This window comes from Panulirus ornatus, chromosome 11 (genome assembly GCF_036320965.1).
Source record: "Panulirus ornatus isolate Po-2019 chromosome 11, ASM3632096v1, whole genome shotgun sequence".
NCBI lineage: Eukaryota > Metazoa > Arthropoda > Malacostraca > Decapoda > Palinuridae > Panulirus > Panulirus ornatus.
Window position 1 is genome coordinate 14,301,098 of NC_092234.1, and position 21,579 is coordinate 14,322,676.

The window sequence follows — 21,579 nt, forward strand, 5'->3', positions numbered from 1 at the left end:
GTATGAATAGTTTTTATACTCTTTTATTTCCATTAGTTTGGTAGTTCATGTGAGTGTGTGTATATATATATATATATATATATATATATATATATATATATATATATATATATATATATATATATATATATGTGTGTGTGTGTGTGTGTGTGTGTGTGTGTGTGTGTGCGTGGGTGGGTTGGGCCATTCTTTCGTCTGTTTCCTTGCGCTACCTCGCTAACGCGGGAGACGGCGATTAAGTATTATGATAATAATATTATTATTATTATTATATATATATATATATATATATATATATATATATATATATATATATATATATATATAGAGAGAGAGAGAGAGAGAGAGAGAGAGAGAGAGAGAGAGAGAGAGTGTCATTCTTGCCACTAGTGTTATTGTTAGTAATGATGTCATTGTTGGCAGTGGTTTCGTTTTCAGTAGGAGTGATGTCATTGTATGCGGTGATGCTGTCATTGTTGGAACCAGATGGCGCACTGGTTTGTGTCAGGTCATCGCAGGCTGGACCAGCCACTCTCAGGTATTGGAGGATATCAGTTACATGGGGTGTGTGGAGGGCAAGTGTGTGGTGCCGGGTGTGTGGAGGGCAAGTGTTTGGTGCCGGGTGTGTGGAGGGCAAGTGTTTGGTGCCGGGTGTGTGGAGGGCAAGTGTGTGGTGCCGGGTGTGTGGAGGGCAAGTGTGTGGTGCCGGGTGTGTGGAGGGCAAGTGTATGGTTACGGATAAGTGGATACAGGTGTCTAGATCCAAGTGTGTAGGGGTAGGTATCTAGTACCAGGTGTGTAGGAGCCAGATACTTGTTACCAATTGTAATAGGAGACAGGTATCTGGTACCAGGTGTGTGGGTGGCAGATATCCGGTATCAGATGTGTCGGAGGTAGGCTTCTGGTACCAGGTGTGTGTGTGTGGGGGGGGGGGACGGTTATCTGGTACTTAGTATGTAGTCATGCTAAAGCAACGGATGAGTAGTCCCACATGGAGGATTGCCTCGAGGTTATTGTTAAAAGTCTTTGATAAAGAGAATTGGGACCTTTTTTTCCCCCCCATGAAGAGCAGAGGATTGTTCCATCCATGTATTTGCCTTATCTCTGTTCGTCCTAGAGGAAATGATTACATTTCTGGTCAGCTTGGTCCCATTATTCCACGTGAGACAGGCGTTAGGAGTTGAGGATATGGTCGTGTGTTTCCCGTTGTGGTCATTCCAGCAGTTGGCTCTGTATAATCTTCCTCGCCTCTTGCTGGCGATATTGACCACTTGAGAACGAAGGTACGACCATTGGCTGTCATCTCGTCAAGCGTCGTAAGGCTGTGCTCAAGGGGGTTTCGAGTCCACTGACTCAGCAGACGAAGCCGCTATTTTTTTTGTTTTTGTTTTATGAGTATCCGGATATTTATAGATTTTTGTATTTATTTGTTATAAATGCAGGACTCCTTTTCAAACGCTGCTACAGTCCACGGAAGCAAGAAAACGTGGACTTCTTTGGAGTGATTTTTTTTTTTTTTTTTTGACGAGACTGTATTTCTGATGATATAACCTCGCCGGAGGTGACTTGTCTTTCGTGGAAAAATCTTGCAGTCTAAGTCCGGTAACACCAAAAATTTTGTTAGCAAAAGGCCTTGTCCGAGGTCCTCTCCCCCCCCCCCCCCCCCTATATTTTCAAAGGTGATACACGACCAAGGTTTACTGTGGGTACAAGCATATGACGCTCTCAGGCTGAAATCACATCTGGTCGCTGAGACTAATGTTTGTAACGGTGGGAGCCCAAGCAACTCGCCTCAGCGTGCCTCAGGTTATCTTGAGGGAACTGTGTTCTTTATATACCTTTTTTTTTTTCAGGATGCCCTTAACATTTTACGAATTTCGGTTTTGGGCGCTGTATTTCTTTGACCTGTGCTTCAGGATGGTTTATTCTTACCTGTCTAAGTAAAGACAAAGCTGGAATTCCAGGCACATTGACGCTCAGAACGCGCGATCAGGTGGCTGCTTCCTGCAACACCTCAACATTGCCTCGCCTCATTCAGGAAATCAGGATCCTGTGGACGCAAACAGTGAACCTGAAATACTTTAGTGTTCGTGTCACATCCATCCATGCCCAGACAGTTGCAGATGGTAATCAACGCCAAAGGAGAGATGACAAATTAATTACGTGAAAGTGTAATATCGCCTTTAGAAATGTATGGAGAAGCGAACAAGTTTTTTTGCAGACACTATATATATATATATATATATATATATATATATATATATATATATATATATATATATAATATAATGTATAAGGTTTCAGCGCTTGTCTACATGCTGATTTCTTTTCCAAGTTCGGTGAAATTTGCGTGGCTTAAGGAAGTCTTTTGGCGAACTGCCTTTATGCTATTTTGTTTGTTTTATAGTTTGAAGTGCTCTTGTCACGAGAGCATAATTCATAAAGGATCATTTTTGTTTATTTATAATTACCCAAGGACAAATTTCCATGAAGAGTCCTGATGTTACCCAGGACCTCTTTCCAAAGCCCTCAACGGCTCAAGGCTCCGTGCTTCCTGAAGCAGGGAAATATGGACTCGTTTGATTGAAGTAAGAACTTAATTTTTTGACGGTACCTTACTTAACAATGGTACAGATCAGCCAAAAATGACCTCTCGCGGAGTAACCTCTTGCTGGCGGATTCCTGTGAAGATATATATCTTTCTTTCATACTATTCGCCATTTCCCGTGTTAGCGAGGTAGCGTTGAGAACAGAGGACTGGGCCTTTGAAGGAATATCCTCACCTGGCCCCCTTCTCTGTTCCCTCTTTTGGAAAATTAAAGAAAAATGAGAGGGGAGGATTTCCAGCCACCCGCTCCCTCCCCTTTTAGTTGCCTTCTACGACACGCAGGGAATACGTGGGAAGTATTCTTTCTCCCCTATCCCCAGGGATAATATATATATATATATATATATATATATATATATATATATATATATATATATATATATATATTCCTACATCTTAGAAAAGATGAAACAGGATACGCCAAACTTTCGTGTTTATTCCCTCACTTGTATGTGGATAATGAGGCAAAGAGAGAGAGTTGTAAACGGACGTACAGTCTCGTCCAAGAATGTCTATCCAAAGGAATCTACGTTTCCATGTTACTGGAAGTAGCACATCCTAGGGCTGATGTTTGTGTGGAAGGCGTGGGACTGCCCATGGGCCTTCCAGTTGGAGATGTCGGTTAGTGTATGTGATGAATGACATGGAAAAGTCGCAGGCCTACACTGTGTGTTGTTGATATATGGGAATTATCCCATAGGACAAGGGAATAACGTGAGGGAGACGTGCACGGCCTTTTCTTACGTAATTACCTACGTTATGGTCGTTGGTCTCTGTGGTCAAAGCCCATGTGTGGCATGAGTCTGCACAGTACGACGATTGGTTCGCATGTCCTTAAGATGAAAAGACGTCACCGACCCAATCGACCTTTTGTTGAGGTTTGGCTCTTAACTCCCAGAAACTTTTTCCTTTCTTTCCGGGTGTACACAAAGGGCTCGTTGCCTCGAGGGTCTGGTGTGCCTGGAGGAGCGAGCCAGCCTGGCCCCTGGGTTGTGGGCTCATCAGGTTGCGGTGATTCCCATGCCCGCCTCTTGCGTCTACCCTGCGGCCGTTGCCACATGCCGGGTAGCAATTTTTCACCTTGAGCATCCCTGGGTAAACGTTTCCATATCGGGTAACCTCGAACGTTTTTTTTTTTTAAAGGAAATTCGGCTCCGATGTTTGGATTTGGCATGTTACTCAGCACGGTGTAGAGGTCTAGTTAGTGAAGTAAAAGTGTCAGTGAGTGTGTGGACTAAAAACACGTGGACGATGTCCAGGGTCCCTCCTCCAGCCATCTCACTCGTCCACCGCGCTCACCCGCGGGGCATTCACAACGAACAAGTGCACCCAGTCTTGCCAACCATCCTACCTGCACGTGCGACAGATATACAACTCCATCTTTCCAGCTTCACTTTTGCTCTACTAGTCAAGTATACCACATTAATGTAGGGCGTTAGGGGTGATTTCTGATTTCATGCTTTATATCGTATCCTCAAGTGAATGGGTGATATAGGAGAACTTGTTTGTGGGTGTTGGTATGGCGGGGTGTGAGTGATGGTATGTGTGCGTGTTGAGGTGGCCGCCGCGCGCCACGTTGCCACGTATTGTAGTATTTTCACCGCTTTCCGCTTAGGAGAATATCTTTCATTAGTGTCAGAAACTTCTAAGTATGGTAACAGGGTCTTGTAGACAAATTGGAGTGATTTAGATGTAAGTGACATTCATCAGTTTTTGAACATTAATCTTCCGATGAAGAATAACGCAAGCAAAGATATGAGCGCGCGTTGGCAAGACTTGTGACACCGACCGGGACAGATCATAGCCGCCCACTGTTGCGTCAATGTCCTGCCTACACACTCCCACGCTTGTTTATGATAAAGATTTGACACTTGTGAAGGTGTACAATTCTGTTTGTCCATATATCTCTATTCGTATTTCCGATCGTGTAGGAATTTGTGCCGTTAGTCCATGTCAGGTGTAGGATTCTCGTGCAAGGTGTCCACGGCGGCGTTGCCACATGTGCTTGGCGAGCGGACACGTTGTGCTATTGACTTGGGGTGGGCCAGACTAGAAGGGCGGCGTGTCTGGGAATACACGGGCACCAATGTAGCCTTGGAGTTCCTATTGATACCCTGGGTAGTCTTAGCCCTTCGTGACTTACAAGTGGACAATGGAGTGGAAATCCCCTAGATTTTTACAACTGCTTTCACTGCCCTGTCTCAAGATTTGAACTTTCTGTCAACTTGTCAGTTTAAAACCGTGTCATTTTGGGATGTGGAACGTTTATAGTGATGAATTGTACATATTATAGTTCGAGTAACGGGTGTATTTGAGCCATAAAAATTGGAAGAAGGTCTTGGCTTCATTACGAGATGGGGGGGAGGCTGTGGCTGTGTCGGGGTTAGCAAGGGTCAGCGACTTCCAGACTGAGGGACGGCGGCACCCCCGCTAGGCGCCGGCACCACACACTCAGGACACGTGGTGGACGTGACACGCACCGTAAGAACCCCCCTCTACCACCACCACCCCTCCCTGTGCGCCTCCATCCTCAAAGGACGTAGCCGGGACCACAGCCACCTGGGTGTATCAACGAGGCCAAACTGGGGCGCCCTTGATTAGAGCCCGCCACTAAGCATGCTCAACTGGTTCTGAATAGAGCTTGGAACGCTGAGGGTGCAAGGCCAGGGCGTGAGGCTTACAGCGGGAGCTCCGGGGACGAGGGGAAAGCGTAGGTTGGACCAAAGAGTCAAGGGAAGGGAAGCCTTTGGGAAAGCTAGTGAGCTTAGGATTTTAAAAGGCAGAGTAACTATATAGGGAAAGCATGAGCTTAGCACTAAGAAGAGTTGGGAATAAAGGAAGCAGTCGAGGTCCCTCGCTTTGGACGTCTCATAAGGGACAGATCCCCCGACGTCACTGAAAGAGCATGGAGGAGGAAGAGCGTAGTTAGGTGTACTGGTAGACAGTAATAAGGAACATAGCGATAGAGGAGGCAGCGGGGGCCAGGTGTAGGACCTTAGCACCTGTAGAGTCAACACAATGGAGCCGGTCGTTGGTGGGGTCGTGGGGGGGGGGTGAGTGAGTGTGGCTGGGGGAAGGGTGTTGAGGGGGGGGGGAGGAGCAGTAACAAGGAGCATGGGAGGCAGGTTAGGACCTGAGCACCTGTGGAGTCACCAACACAGGGACTGGTGTGGTGGACACACGTCCTGCGCCAGGAGCATGGGCCGGCATTTCCTGTCTGGCTAACAACAATGACGCCCTCTTGGAAAGTCCTGCCACCCACGCTCCCCCTACCCCCCACCACCCACAGTGGGTGACTGGGAAGCTGTAGTTGGCCTGAGGGGCGCGCTTGGTGTGCGAGAAGGGCGTGGATGTAGCTTCAGGGGTATACTGGAAGGCTGCAAGACACTGTAGAGCTTAGGCTCTCTGTATACCATGGCGTCAAAACACGAAGATTGTTTGAGAAGCCGGAGTGGAGCGCCCGCGCGCGTGCCAGGAACCTCGTGGTCGTCTCCGTCTGTCGTCGTAAGCCCCCGTCGTCCTCCTCCCCCCCTCACGTTGTCGTCCACTCGTGTACACGTGCAACCCGTCTCGACATGTGTACAGTATCACGCACAGGGACCGCGAGTGCTGTGTGATAACGTATGTATGTGTTGAATATATATATAGACCTTTGTTAGTTCCTTGGTGCACGACGTTACGACATTCGCGAAAACGACCGTATGACCCTCCCAAGAGCAAGAAAGGACGACCCTTGGGCACGACGGCACAACGCGAGTATGACTGTGCGACCGGTGACGATGACGCTTGAAGGTTCAAGTCAAGGACCAAGCCATCATACTCAAGGGTCGAACCGACGTGGTTCAGGATCGCCTCGTCGTACACAAAGGTCGCACCGTCGTGGTCAAGGGGGTTAGTAACCTGATGAAGCGGCCGCTTCTTGTGTGTGTGTGTGTGTGTGTGTGCTCGCGCTAGCGTTATAAGCAAGATTCAGCGACCTACTTCATTTATGCGTTGATGTTAGTAAACTCGTAATTAAACCTTTTCAAGACTTGACATTTTAACCATATAGTCTGCTTGATGTCTAGAAATGAATATAGCACGTAATAATGTAGGTTTAAGGGCTCTTTGATGTGTTACACAAGATGCTTTTTGTAGGAACTACGACTTGCTTGGTTTGTTGGTAGGTTAAGCCCCGTGGGGTAAGGTCGAATAGATAAATAAATATAGTTGGGTTGCGGTGGGGTGGGGGGAGGAGGAGAACAGCTTTGGAGCCTGTGTTGAACTTGAACCGCGTCATCAGTGAAAGAAATGAGACTAGATAGTAATGCTTGTGGAAGTTCTGTCGTGAGATTACAGTGTAGGCAGTAATTGTAGACAGACGTGGGAGATGTGCATGAAGAAAGACTGTTTACATGTTTATATAGGCCAGTCATCCTGTACAGTTAGACAAGTCGTGTACAATTAGACCAGCCGTCCTATACAGTTAGACCCGTCGTCCTGTACAGTTAGACCTGTCGTCCTGTACAGTTAGACAAGTCTTTCTGTACAGTTAGACAAGTCTTTCTCTACAGTTAGACCCGTCTTCCCGTACAGTTAGACCCGTCTTCCTGTACAATTAGACAAGTCTTCCTGTACAGTTAGACTGGTCGTTCTGTGCTTTTAGACCAGTCGTCCTTTACTGTTAGACCAGCGTTCATGTACAGCTAAACCTGTCATCCTGTATAGCTAAACCAGTACAGTGTCTTATCATCCTCTCAGGCACAGCAGCACACGTACCCGGGTACAGACCAGCATGCACGCACAGCTATCGTAAATGGGAGAGAACAGAGAGCACACGTCAGGGAGGGAGAGCCGTGTGGAGCGGGGCGAGGGGCGATAAGCGGGATGTTCCTCAGGGGTTAGAGTGGTGCGACCCAACTGTATTTCTGGTCCATGTAAATGACCCGTCCTCTGAGATCCGATAGAAGTCTGAAAACGTCTCCTGGCGAGGCCGCGATAAACGGGAGAACTTCTACAAGAGTGGGTGGTGAAGGGACCTAGACGGATGGGAGTGTGGCTACCGTATGAAGAGGAGGAGAGGGAGGTGAGGCGTAAGCGTTGTGGAAGGGGCCAGCGAGTCGACATCACGTCTAACTCAAAACTCGAGAATCGCGTGACGGAGGGGTGCACGGAAGAGACAGACTGTGGTCACTGACAGCTGGGAGGGAGGGAGGGAGATGGTGAAGTGGAGGCAGTGAGAGAAGGGAGTTGGGGGGGGGGTGAAGTGAGAGTAGGAGGAGAGTGGTTGGTGAGGCGCATCCCGGGAGGCAGGATAATTTATGTACACCTTGTGTGTCCTCACGTGTTCCTGCTGCTCCTGCTGGGGTCATTGGCACCACTGCTGATGCTGATGCAGCTTCAGCCACGGTTGCTGTTGGAGTCGTTGGCACCACTGCTGCTCCTACGACTGTGGATGGGGTTCCTGGCACCGCCACGGCTACAGCTGCTGTTGTACAGTTATGTTGGTGTAGGTGGTGATCATGCTATTGGTGATGTATATTGTATCTATTGCATGAATATGATTATCCTTTATCCGTATTGGATCGAGGACAACGGTGCGACCTGTGAGCACGACGGTACAATCTTTGAGCACGACGGTACAATCCTAGAGCGCGACTGTACGATCCTTGAGCCCGATGGTATGATCCTTGAGCACGACGGTACGACCTCGAAGCACGACGGTACGACCCTTAGGAGTGATAGCCTGTCATTTAATCTGACCCTAAGGGCTTCAGTCAAAGACCAGACTCGCACTGCAAGGGTCGTCCTGACGTGCCCCCAGGGCTGTACCGTCGTGCTCAATTAGTCGTGCTGTCGTGCATCAAGGGGCCGTACTGTCGTGCTTTGAGGCTAACGCTGGGGCCAGCAGTTTGTGTATTGGATGACGTACAGCCGTCCCAGAGTTGGCCAGGAGCTGCCCGTGGTGATTTCGAAGTGGTGTGTTTGTTAGTCTTGTGCGACTGGTGGTACCAAGACCCACCATGACTGGTGGTTGGTTCTGCCCAGAGGGGACCCTGTTGGCCTCTGATCCTACTCAGCACCCACTAGTAATATTACCCCCTGATCCTACTCAGCACCCACTAGTAATATTACCCCCTGATCCTACTCACCACCCACTAGTAATATTACCCCCTGATCCTACTCAGCACCCACCTAACCACCCCTCCCCACAGTACCGCCCTCCCCTTACAGCAGGCAGGAAGTGGACTGCCTGTGTACTGGCTTCGGGAACGCCCCCAGCCCGGCTGTACTGGGGAAGCTATACTGGTGGGATTCGATCCCCCTGCACCACCAGCTGCCCGGTACTCACGCCACTATGTTTCTGTACAGTGTAATCGAGGAAATGACGTGGAGAATTATAGAACAGATACGTATAGTAAAGCCAACAGTATAATAATTAAATTAATGTTCACATTCATCAGTCTCAACCTTCAGTATGTTACAATTTCATTTACGATATTTCCCTAGATATAGAAAGTTGTTGATTTGATATTGAGAATATTATTTATGTGCCTTGTTTAATGATGTATGGTAGTGATGATGTGTGGGAGGTGATGTATAGGATAGTGATGTTATGCACCATCTTCCCACATGGTGAGGGTGTCTCCAGCAGCGACTGCTGGGTGTGGGAGGGAAGTGTGTGTGTGTGTGTGACCTGAGGACCGGTGTGGTGGAGAAGGTGGCACTGGTGATGGTGTGGTGTTCTTGTGGGTGGTAATATTAGGTGGTGGCGGTGCCGTTGGAGAGGTGTCAATGGTGGTGGTGAAGTAGGAAATGGTGGTGGTGGTGATAATGTTGGTAGAAGTAGTAGTAGTGGTGATGGTGGTGGTGGTGATAGTGGTGCTGTTGGTGACGTTGTTGTATATGGTCATGTCACTCGGGTCAACGTTAAGCTGGTACACGGACAGCAGCTCAAGGTCACCCGACATTGCCTCGGTGTAAAACTCTTGCTGGAGTTTACTACCACTTGACCATTATGTCTTGTCTCGCCTCGATTTTTTTTTAGGATATAACTTGGCCTTAACTTAAATATTATACCTAAGCTTGGACATATTGGTACTATTTGCCATGACAGTTACTATAAAGTATATATATATATATATATATATATATATATATATAAATGGGGAGGTGATAACAAGTAGTGGTGATGTGAGAAGGAGATGGAATGAGTATTTTGAAGGTTTGTTGAATGTGTCTGATGACAGAGTGGCAGATATAGGGTGTTTGGGTCGAGGTGGTGTGCAAAGTGATAGGGTTAGGGAAAATGATTTGGTAAACAGAGAAGAGGTAGTAAAAGCTTTGCGGAAGATGAAAGCCGGCAAGGCAGCAGGTTTGGATGGTATTGCTGTGGAATTTATTAAAAAAGGGGGTGACTGTATTGTTGACTGGTTGGTAAGGTTATTTAATGTATGTATGACTCATGGTGAGGTGCCTGAGGATTGGCGGAATGCGTGCATAGTGCCATTGTACAAAGGCAAAGGGGATAAGAGTGAGTGCTCAAATTACAGAGGTATAAGTTTGTTGAGTATTCCTGGTAAATTATATGGGAGGGTATTGATTGAGAGGGTGAAGGCATGTACAGAGCATCAGATTGGGGAAGAGCAGTGTGGTTTCAGAAGTGGTAGAGGATGTGTGGATCAGGTGTTTGCTTTGAAGAATGTATGTGAGAAATACTTAGAAAAGCAAATGGATTTGTATGTAGCATTTATGGATCTGGAGAAGGCATATGATAGAGTTGATAGAGATGCTCTGTGGAAGGTATTAAGAATATATGGTGTGGGAGGCAAGTTGTTAGAAGCAGTGAAAAGTTTTTATCGAGGATGTAAGGCATGTGTACGTGTAGGAAGAGAGGAAAGTGATTGGTTCTCAGTGAATGTAGGTTTGCGGCAGGGGTGTGTGATGTCTCCATGGTTGTTTAATTTGTTTATGGATGGGGTTGTTAGGGAGGTAAATGCAAGAGTCTTGGAAAGAGGGGCAAGTATGAAGTCTGTTGGGGATGAAAGAGCTTGGGAAGTGAGTCAGTTGTTGTTCGCTGATGATACAGCGCTGGTGGCGGATTCATGTGAGAAACTGCAGAAGCTGGTGACTGAGTTTGGTAAAGTGTGTGGAAGAAGAAAGTTAAGAGTAAATGTGAATAAGAGCAAGGTTATTAGGTACAGTAGGGTTGAGGGTCAAGTCAATTGGGAGGTGAGTTTGTATGGTGAAAAACTGGAGGAAGTGAAGTGTTTTAGATATCTGGGAGTGGATCTGTCAGCGGATGGAACCATGGAAGCGGAAGTGGATCATAGGGTGGGGGAGGGGGCGAAAATTTTGGGAGCCTTGAAAAATGTGTGGAAGTCGAGAACATTATCCCGGAAAGCAAAAATGGGTATGTTTGAAGGAATAGTAGTTCCAACAATGTTGTATGGTTGCGAGGCGTGGGCTATGGATAGAGTTGTGCGCAGGAGGATGAATGTGCTGGAAATGAGATGTTTGAGGATAATGTGTGGTGTGAGGTGGTTTGATCGAGTAAGTAACGTAAGGGTAAGAGAGATGTGTGGAAATAAAAAGAGCGTGGTTGAGAGAGCAGAAGAGGGTGTTTTAAAATGGTTTGGGCACATGGAGAGAATGAGTGAGGAAAGATTGACCAAGAGGATATATGTGTCGGAGGTGGAGGGAACGAGGAGAAGAGGGAGACCAAATTGGAGGTGGAAAGATGGAGTGAAAAAGATTTTGTGTGATCGGGGCCTGAACATGCAGGAGGGTGAAAGGAGGGCAAGGAATAGAGTGAATTGGAGCGATGTGGTATACAGGGGTTGACGTGCTGTCAGTGGATTGAATCAAGGCATGTGAAGCGTCCGGGGTAAACCATGGAAAGCTGTGTAGGTATGTATATTTGTGTGTGTGGACGTGTGTATGTACATGTGTATGGGGGGGGGGTTGGGCCATTTCTTTCGTCTGTTTCCTTGCGCTACCTCGCAAACGCGGGAGACAGCGACAAAGTATAAAAAAAAAAAAAAAAAAAAAAAAATATATATATATATATATATATATATATATATATATATATATATATATATATATATATATATATATATAATTTCTTTCTCTTTTTTCATGTGTTATCGCCTTTTCCCGCGTTAGCTAGGTAGTGTTAAGAACAGAGGACTGAGCCTTAGAGGGAATATCCTCACTTGGCCCCCTTCTCTATTCCTTCTTTTGAATAAAGTAAAACGGGAGGGGAGGATTTCCAGCCCCACGCTCCCTCCCCTTTTAGTCGCCTTTTACGACACGCAGGGAATACGTGGGAAGTATTCTTTCTCCCCTGTCCCAAGGGCTCATATGATTTAACCCATGGACAAGCACATCGCCCTTGATATACCACATCGGTCCACTTCATTCTAGCCCTTCAAGTGTCCAGGGACCAGTGCCTGAAAGTTTTCTTCACACCATCCTTCGACCTACATCCCCCCCATCAACCCAGACAGCATTATAACCAATGGCCGATCCGTACGCACATATAGAAAGATCACTTTTACCTCACGCTTCAGCCACTATTATTCCCAGATGCCTCCATCCCCCTGCACACATTAATTACATAGAGTAAACGTATGCTCACATCCCATCCTCCGTCCAACTCAGTCTTAAATTCCATTGCATCTGACGTACATCCCGTCTGAAACTACACTCTCTAGACGCATTAGAGTTACGCCATCTCGCCAGCTTTCGGAACGTCACCCCATCTCTCCTGCACCGTAAACACCATTCCGTCATACATCCAGACACCTCGTGCTCAACATGCAGCTACAATGCAGAAAACGGTAAGCTGTTACTGAACTACCCCGCACGCATTTAGAAAAAAAAATAGAAAAAAATCACGCTCGACCTGTTGTCCTGTTCATCGGACGTGGCATGCTTCCTTGTCGCTGCGGGAACCCCCATAGTAGGGTGTCTTGGAGCAGCTTGGAAAGGTAACATGCCTATGACTTTATGCCATCTGCAATCCATGCAGGAGCAGGGAAATGATGACTCGTTTGGAATGAGAGAAGGTCCTTGGAAGAGATTGTATTCCTGTCTGGCCATTGACGATGGTACAACCTTACCGAAGGAGACCCTGCCCCCCCCTTACTCGCCCTGTCCAGCCGCGAGCAGAGTCCGGTAACACAGGTGTGTGTGTGTGTGTGTGTGTGTGTATCTTTTATGCTGATTACATGTAAATGATAATTTAATTACCGGATGATTCATTCGGCCATTGGTTTGATCATATGATGGTGATACACCTACATAAGACTCACTTTTATCCGGACACACACACACACACACACACACACACACACACACACACACACACACACACACACACGACCCAGATAAATAAAGATGGGTAGAAATAGAGCCATGTGAGCCAAGCCTCAGGGGGGGGGGGGAGGCGTGGGGGGGGCGTTGCGGACATCTCATTATCAGCTGACGCGCGTGCCACGTGTCGGTCGCTCTGGCGGGGGCGCTGGGTACCACAGGGGGCCCCGTGGACCGAGTGCCGGGCCAGGCAGGAGGTTGGCACTGCGGCCACACTGCCAACGAGAGAGAGAGAGAGAGATGCCTACGACGTGATTTTACCATATGGGAGAACAGAAGGGATTTGTACGGGACCTGACTTCCTCCATGGTCCTGGATGGACCAAGGAAGACCACTGAAGACCCCAGGCTGGTCCTAGGACTAGGGAAGGCCACTCGAAGCCCTCAGACTGCTCGTAGGACGAGGGAAGACCACGAAGATCCCAGGCTAGTCGTGGGACACGACGGAAGACCACTGGAAGACCCCAGGTTGGTCGTGGGGCAAGAGGGAAGACCACTCGACGAACCCAGGTTGGTCGTGGGACAAAGGAGGACCACTGGAAGACCCCAGGATGGTCGTGGGACGAGGGAGGACCACTCGAAGACCCTAGGATGGTCGCGGGACTAAGGAAGACCTCTGGAAGACCCCAGGCTGGGCGTGGGGCCTTCATGGTCATCGAGAAACGTACGCTCATAGCCCCTTTAGTGACGGGAGGTCTGTGTGCCGCTCGACTATTAAAAGGAAAAAGAAATGTCGAGTTCTCCCAGCGTTCTAAGGTGAGCCCAGTCTGTTGCAATTTGAACTTTAGAGCCCTTAACTAAAGGGCCAGGTCATCGTACCTAAAAGTCGTATCGTCATGCTCAAGGATCGTTCCATCGTGTTCGGGGGTCTTACCGTCGTGATCAAGGGTCGTAACCTCGTGATCAAGGGTCGTACCGTCTTGACCATGGGTCGTACCCTCGTGATCAAAGGTCGTATCGTCTTGACCATGGGTCGTACCCTCGTGATCAAAGGTCGTACCGTCTTGACCATGGGTCGTACCGTCGTGACCATGGGTCGTACCCTCGTAATCAAGGATCGCACCGTCGTGACCATGGGTCGTTACCCTCGTAATCAAGGGTCGTACCGTCTTGACCATGGGTCGTACCCTCGTGATCAAGGGTCGTACCCTCTTGACCATGGGTCGTGTCGTCGTGATCAAGGGTCGTACCCTCTTGACCATGGGTCGTGTCGTCGTGACCAAGGGTCGTGCCGTCTTGACCAAGGGTCGTACCCTCGTGATCAAGGGTCGCACCGTCTTGACCATGGGTCGTGTCGTCGTGATCAAAGGTCGTACCGTCTTGACCATGGGTCGTACCCTCGTGATCAAGGGTCGTACCGTCTTGACCATGGGTCGTACCCTGGTGATCATCGGGGTTACACGTGGGATTTCGTAAATCCTTCTTGGTGCACCGTACCGTAGCTGGGTAATGACTCCTGGCAGCACAGGGGGAACTAAGCCAGAATATCCACACCCATAATTAAAACTTGTTTACATCCTCGTCTCTGGGACGGTGTGCCGTGCGGTCCTCTCGCAGAAGGCTCAGTTTTCAGTATCATGTGAACAGCGACATCACAGGATTAAAAATGTCCTTTTGATCATTGTCCATAGCGCTCAAACTGTCCCCTTCTTGCTGTGGTAGGTTGTTGATCATAGCAGTATAAGCTCTCTGTTGCTCGTGCATAAGGCTTACAGATCCCATTCCTCGCTGTGACACTTATAAGCCATGTGATATAAGTAAATATATATATATATATATATATATATATATATATATATATATATATATATATATATATATATATATATTGTGACACGTGTGAGCCGTATGCCTGAGGGAGGTATATAGCCAATATATATATATATATATATATATATATATATATATATATATATATATATATATATATATATATATATATATATATATATATTTTTTACGTGTAAGCTTTATGATAAGGATGCGTAGGGTCTCTATTTCTATCTCTTGACTTTAATACGTGTAAGCGTTACGATGAGTGTACGTAGGAATTATATTTCCATCTCTTGCCTGTGTCTCATATAAGCTGCATATTAGGTGTACATAAGGCTCAAATTTCTATCACTTGACTTTGACACGCTCGTAAGCTGTATGGTGAGTGTACATAAGGCTCATATTTCTATCTCTTGCCTGACACGTGGAAGCCTCCTTGTGGGTGTACTTAGGGTGTATATTTCTGTCTCTTGCCCGAAGCATAGTAAGCCTTGTGGACGGAGTGCATAGAGTCTATACTGCCACCTCTTTCGGGGGGATGCGAGTGCCAACGCGTGTTGCCATACGTGCATCACCCGTATTGACTACTACCCTGTGTATATTATTATCAGTAAAACCGCTCACGTGTCCCGTTAGGTTTATTGAGGCCCGGATTATCAACGGGTTCAGTCGTAGTGATGCGTCTACGGCGGGCTGAGCGGGGGTACCGGAGCCTGGTTCTTTTAACGGGGGTGTGGGGCGTGTTCTGCCACACGTCCAGCCCCGGACGCGCTCGCGCGTGCGTGCTCGTGTGTACGTTTGTGTTTGGTACCCTGTACGTATGTGTGCACATGAAGCACATTATACACACACACACACACACACACACACACACACACACACCTGCGACTCAAGGCTTAGGGTGTGAAGACTCGTGTGTGTGTGTGTGTGTGTGTGTGTGTGTGTGTGTGTGTGTAGAGGCGCCACGACCAAGCCCAGATAACACGATGTTGAAGCTGATATAGGTCTGTTATGTTCTCGTGTGTGTGTATATATATATATATATATATATATATATATATATATATATATATATATATATATATATATATATATATATATATACATATATATATATATATATATGTATATCGTTGAATAGTACGGGAGTAATTACCTTCATTACTTGTGTGTCATGTTGGTGTAAAGTCCTCATTTTCCTTCAAGTGTCAGGAGGCAGCCCGATGCCCAGTGTGGGTTCCTGTAGATGTTGTAACAAACTTGTCATCTACCACAAGAGTATGAAGGCCAGTGACCATCATAGCCAACATCCTCAACTGGACCTGAAATCCCCTTCCAGTGCTGCCACGTAATTTACGAATTCGCACTTCACAATGGTGGCTATAAGAAGCTCCTTGATGACGTAAGATATGTGGGCAGCCCCACCACGACCCTGTTTTCTGCATGTCTCGCGAGTGCTTATCGTACAGTGATACCTGCTGATCGCACATGACTATACCAATATGGGACCACAATCCTTACTAGATCACCGACATATTTAAGGAAAATGACTCAAGCGCATTGGATTCATCAAGCGTGTATTATCACCGAACCTCGTCTTATTTGAGACAAACACAGACTTACAGTCACCTTATTAAGTACTGGTCAAAATAACCAGAGCGAGACATGATCCTCAGACACTAGTAGCACTAGTGGTGTTTAGAAATTTTGGTTGTCTGGCCGTAAGCAAGAGTAATCAGGTCTTAGATAGGTTGCGCGTAACAAGTGGTGTGGCGCGGGGATCAAGTCATGGGTTTCGTTCTCTCGTATGTATATAGTAATGGCACAGATAGGGAGCTTCAACTGAATGTCTGTACCTTCATACAGACATCGACGAGCTGATTCATTTGGCTCACAAGCGACGAGTGGAAGTTTTTGATATTGGTAAGTGTCCAAGTTTTACACATCGATCGTAAACATGAGAAAGCAAGCTACAGTATGAATATAGTTTGAGCTGAACGACAGATTAGGAAAGATACTTTGTGTCTGCTAATCTCTGGTGATTAAGCTTAAGCCACGTCAACAGTGCCAAGAGGCAGTATAAAAGGCGAATAAAGTGCCTTACTTCTTGGATTTATGGGAACATCTTTCAAATTTAAGTCTAGGGAAATACTCCTCACATTTTACAGTTCACTGGTACGTTCCTGCCTTGAATATTGAGTTCCGTTGTGATCACCTTACTGGAAAAGAGACAGATGGCATGCAGTGAGTAGAGCTGCGAGCAACCACGATCATTCCCGGACTGAGGAGCAGATCCTACGACAGCCGGAGATTAAACTGCTTAGACTTATTCAACTTAAGAAAAGTGGTTCAGAGGCGATGTATTCCAGGTATTCGTCGTGATCTAAGGCTTTTGATAAACTCGATCTTGAGAAGCTTCTAATGGCTAGATGTGTCTGAGTTCACTCGGAAGTAATGGGAGACAGACCCGTGAGGAAGTATTTTTTTTTTTTACTTCGACAGTAAATGATTTGTAGTATCTGACAGCAGCACCAGAGGTAAGTTAAAAGATCAGACTAGATAACTACTTCGCTTCGTGTCCAACAGTGAGATTATTTGCACCTCCTTAGTCACTTGTAAATTTTATGTCAGCCGTCGTTTCCCGAAGGCTGTTAACTGTGGTTTTTCACCCTTGGGACGTGTTTGACCGCTTGTTAACTGTCGCTTGTCGTCCGTCAACCGTCATTTGTCCATTAACCATCGTCTGCCGCCAGTTTAGCTGTGGCGTGTCATCCTTCAACTGCTCCTGAGATGGACGACGTTGCTGACGGACTGGAAGTCTACAACCGGATGGGAGGCCCATAGGACGTGGGAGATGGGAAGGAAGGTCCTGGAGGCTGGACAGTTTACACAGTTGGTGAAAACATGACAAGCAACAACCCCTCGAGTGCTCATAGTCTATCAGCACCCCCGCCTTCTGATCGGTACAAGTAGGCACAGTTCACCCGACACATGAAGCCACTGGACTGGGACTTGAATTGCCGACATCCTCGAGGGACACAAGAACACATATAGAGCCTCAACTTGGGTCTACTGGGAGGCCAGTTCTTGCAGTCACGCAGGACCTGGATATAGTATCGTTGCAGCTGGTTTTAGAGCGCACGCCTCTCACCTGGATTAGGCGACGTGTGGTTGGGGAAAGGGAAAGTCACGGGAGACGCTCTATACTCCTTGGCAGTGTGGCTCAGACGCCAGGGTCATAGAGCTTGGCAGTGTGGCTCAGACGCCAGGGTCATAGAGCTTGGCTGTGTGGCTCAGACGCCAGGGTCATAAGAGCTTGGCAGTGTGGCTCAGACGCCAGGGTCATAATAGAGCTTGGCTGTGTGGCTCTGACGCCAGGGTCATAGAGCTTGGCAGTGTGGCTCTGACGCCAGGGTCATAGAGCATGGCAGTGTGGCTCAGACGCCAGGGTCATAGAGCTTGGCTGTGTGGCTCAGACGCCAGGGTCATAGAGCTTGGCTGTGTGGCTCAGACGCCAGGGTCATAGAGCTTGGCTGTGTGGCTCAGACGCCAGGGTCATAGAGCATGGCAGTGTGGCTCAGACGCCAGGGTCATAGAGCTTGGCAGTGTGGCTCAGACGCCAGGTTCATAATAGAGCTTGGCAGTGTGGCTCTGACGCTAGGGTCATAGAGCTTGGCTGTGTGGCTCAGACGCCAGGGTCATAGAGCATGGCAGTGTGGCTCAGACGCCAGGGTCATAGAGCTTGGCTGTGTGGCTCAGACGCCAGGGTCATAATAGAGCTTGGCAGTGTGGCTCAGACGCCAGGGTCAGAATAGAGCTTGGCTGTGTGGCTCTGACGCCAGGGTCATAGAGCTTGGCAGTGTGGCTCTGACGCCAGGGTCATAGAGCTTGGCAGTGTGGCTCTGACGCCAGGGTCATAATAGAGCTTGGCTGTGTGGCTCTGACGCCAGGGTCATAGAGCTTGGCAGTGTGGCTCAGACGCCAGGGTCATAGAGCTTGGCTGTGTGGCTCAGACGCCAGGGTCATAGAGCATGGCAGTGTGGCTCAGACGCCAGGGTCACAGAGCTTGGCAGTGTGGCTCAGACGCCAGTGTCACAGAGCTTGGCAGTGTGGCTAAGACTCCAGGGTCATAGAGCTTGGCTGTGTGGCTCAGGCGCCAGGGTCATAGAGCATGGCAGTGTGGCTCAGACGCCAGGGTCATAGAGCTTGGCAGTGTGGCTCAGACGCCAAGGTCACAGAGCTTGGCAGTGTGGCTCAGACGCCAGGGTCACAGAGCTTGGCAGTGTGGCTCAGACGCCAGGGTCATAGAGCTTGGCAGTGTGGCTCAGACGCCAGGGTCACAGAGCTTGGCAGTGTGGCTCAGACGCCAGGGTCACAGAGCTTGGCAGTGTGGCTCAGACGCCAGGGTCATAGAGCTTGGCAGTGTGGCTCAGACGCCAGGGTCACAGAGCTTGGCAGTGTGGCTCAGACGTTAGGGTCACAGAGCTTGGCAGTGTGGCTCAGACGCCAGGGTCATAGAGCTTGGCAGTGTGGCTCAGACGCCAGGGTCACAGAGCTTGGCAGTGTAGCTCAGACGCCAAGGTCACAGAGCTTGGCAGTGTGGCTCAGACGCCAGGGTCATAGAGCTTGGCAGTGTGGCTCAGACGCCAGGGTCATAGAGCTTGGCAGTGTGGCTCAGACGCCAGGGTCATAGAGCTTGGCAGTGTGGCTCAGACGCTAGGGTCACAGAGCTTGGCAGTGTGGCTCAGACGCCAGGGTCATAATAGAGCTTGGCTACGTGGCTCAGACGCCAGGGTCATAGAGCTTGGCAGTGTGGCTCAGACGCCAGGGTCATAGAGCTTGGCAGTGTGGCTCAGACGCTAGGGTCATAGAGCTTGGCAGTGTGGCTCAGACGCCAGGGTCATAGAGCTTGGCAGTGTGGCTCAGACGCCAGGGTCATAGAGCTTGGCAGTGTGGCTCAGACGCCAGGGTCATAGAGCTTGGCAGTGTGGCTCAGACGCCAGGGTCATAGAGCTTGGCAGTGTGGCTCAGACGCCAGGGTCATAATAGAGCTTGGCTACGTGGCTCAGACGCCAGGGTCATAGAGCTTGGCAGTGTGGCTCAGACGCCAGGGTCATAGAGCTTGGCAGTGTGGCTCAGACGCTAGGGTCACAGAGCTTGGCAGTGTGGCTAGCGTGACGTGGAAGGGAACCTCCAGTAAGCCCACCAATCAAGCAGTCTCGCTAGGGATCCGAGGACATGGTCGATCAAGCCTCGAAGACATTCGTAAATGATGGAGAGATTCCTTAGCGACGTCGGAATATCCCCCCGGCTGATCATAACAAAGGGACGGTAGTGTTCATGAGCTGCTGCAGAACCTAAGAAAGGAAGCCATGGTTACCCCGTCACTACGCACCGCACACTCCTCCGTTACCACACTCTAGTTCAGACGTGCTGATTGACACCGTGGTGGCCGGACTGGTGTATCCGAGGTGCTCCAACGCAGCTCACCGCGACCTGACTGAGGGATGCTGATGTTTAGCGAGGTTTCTGTCACCTGATACGCACCACACATTGATCGATAGATTATCAGGGTGTTCGTATTGATACGATGACGTCAACGTTACTGGAAGTGACTCGTACTGAATATATACCAGGAACCTCAAACATTAGATCAGGCTAATGTTTGCCCAGTGCACGTTTAAGAATTCCTTATTTCTGTAGATACAGCTGCATTTTATTTTTTTTTTTTTTGTCATTTTCTTTTGAATCTGTACATGTGAATGTAGGCGTTAGGTATGGCTTTAGCTGTACGGGTATTCTTCAACAAGATTCTTATATATATATATATATATATATATATATATATATATATATATATATATATATATATATATATATATATATTATCCCTAGGGATAGGGGAGAAAGAATACTTCTCACGTATTCCCTGCGTGTCGTGGAAGGCGACTAAAAGGGAAGGGAGCAGAGGGCTGGAAATCCTCCCCTCTCGTTTTTAGTTTTCCTAAAGAAGGAACAGAGGAGGGGGCCAAGTGAGGATTTTCCCCTCTTAGGCTCAGTCCTCTGTTCTTAACGCTACCTCGCTAACACAGGAAATGGCCGATATGTATAAAAAAAAAAATACGCACACACACACACACACACACACACACACACACACACACAGAACAATGTGCATATGAACATGCACTATAATGCAGGCATCTCGCAGTTAAGTAGACGAGGTCCCTTTTCTCTTAAAAATAATTTTTGAAATTTGAAAAAGCTGACCCGTCAACGGGTGTGCGTCGCCCGCCTAGCCTCCCTCTTGGTCATCAGTCGCTCTGCTACACCGCCGATTTCTCAGGCGTTTCCCACCGTCGACGTACAGGTGTATGCAGATGAGTTGTGGTCTGTCTCTCTCCCTGGCTGCCATCACTGAGAGAGAGAGAGAGAGAGAGAGAGAGAGAGAGAGAGAGAGAGAGAGAGAGAGAGAGAGAGAGAGAGAGAGAGAGAGAGAGAACAATAGATAAACTCATAAGACAACCCGACACCCACCGCTTGTGCTATATAGATTTTAAACTCATAAACGTAGTCAGTTAAGCCTGTTATATAAGTCTATGTAATATACTATGTCGTTTAAAGATGGATAAAGAAGTTTGTGCCAGTGTTTGACTTTCGCGTGGCTGTGCCCGGCTAGGCGCCTGTTACATGAGCAAGACACAAATGTTGGTGGAGCCTCCTCGGCAAGCGCTGGTGTGTTTCCCACGGTGGTACGTACAGCTGCACTTGGAGAGAAGCAAGCCTCTGGTAGTGGTGTGTCGGGCCATGAGTAGGCAGGCAGGCGCTCACGCTTCGGCT

At 48.1% G+C, this 21,579-nt stretch overlaps 1 protein-coding gene across 1 annotated transcript in view; it reads left to right on the plus strand.

The window, feature by feature from the left end:
• Positions 1–21,579, plus strand: part of LOC139751292 (uncharacterized) — a 99,859-nt gene that overhangs the window by 11,185 nt on the left and 67,095 nt on the right. The gene's annotated exons all lie outside the window — the stretch shown is intronic.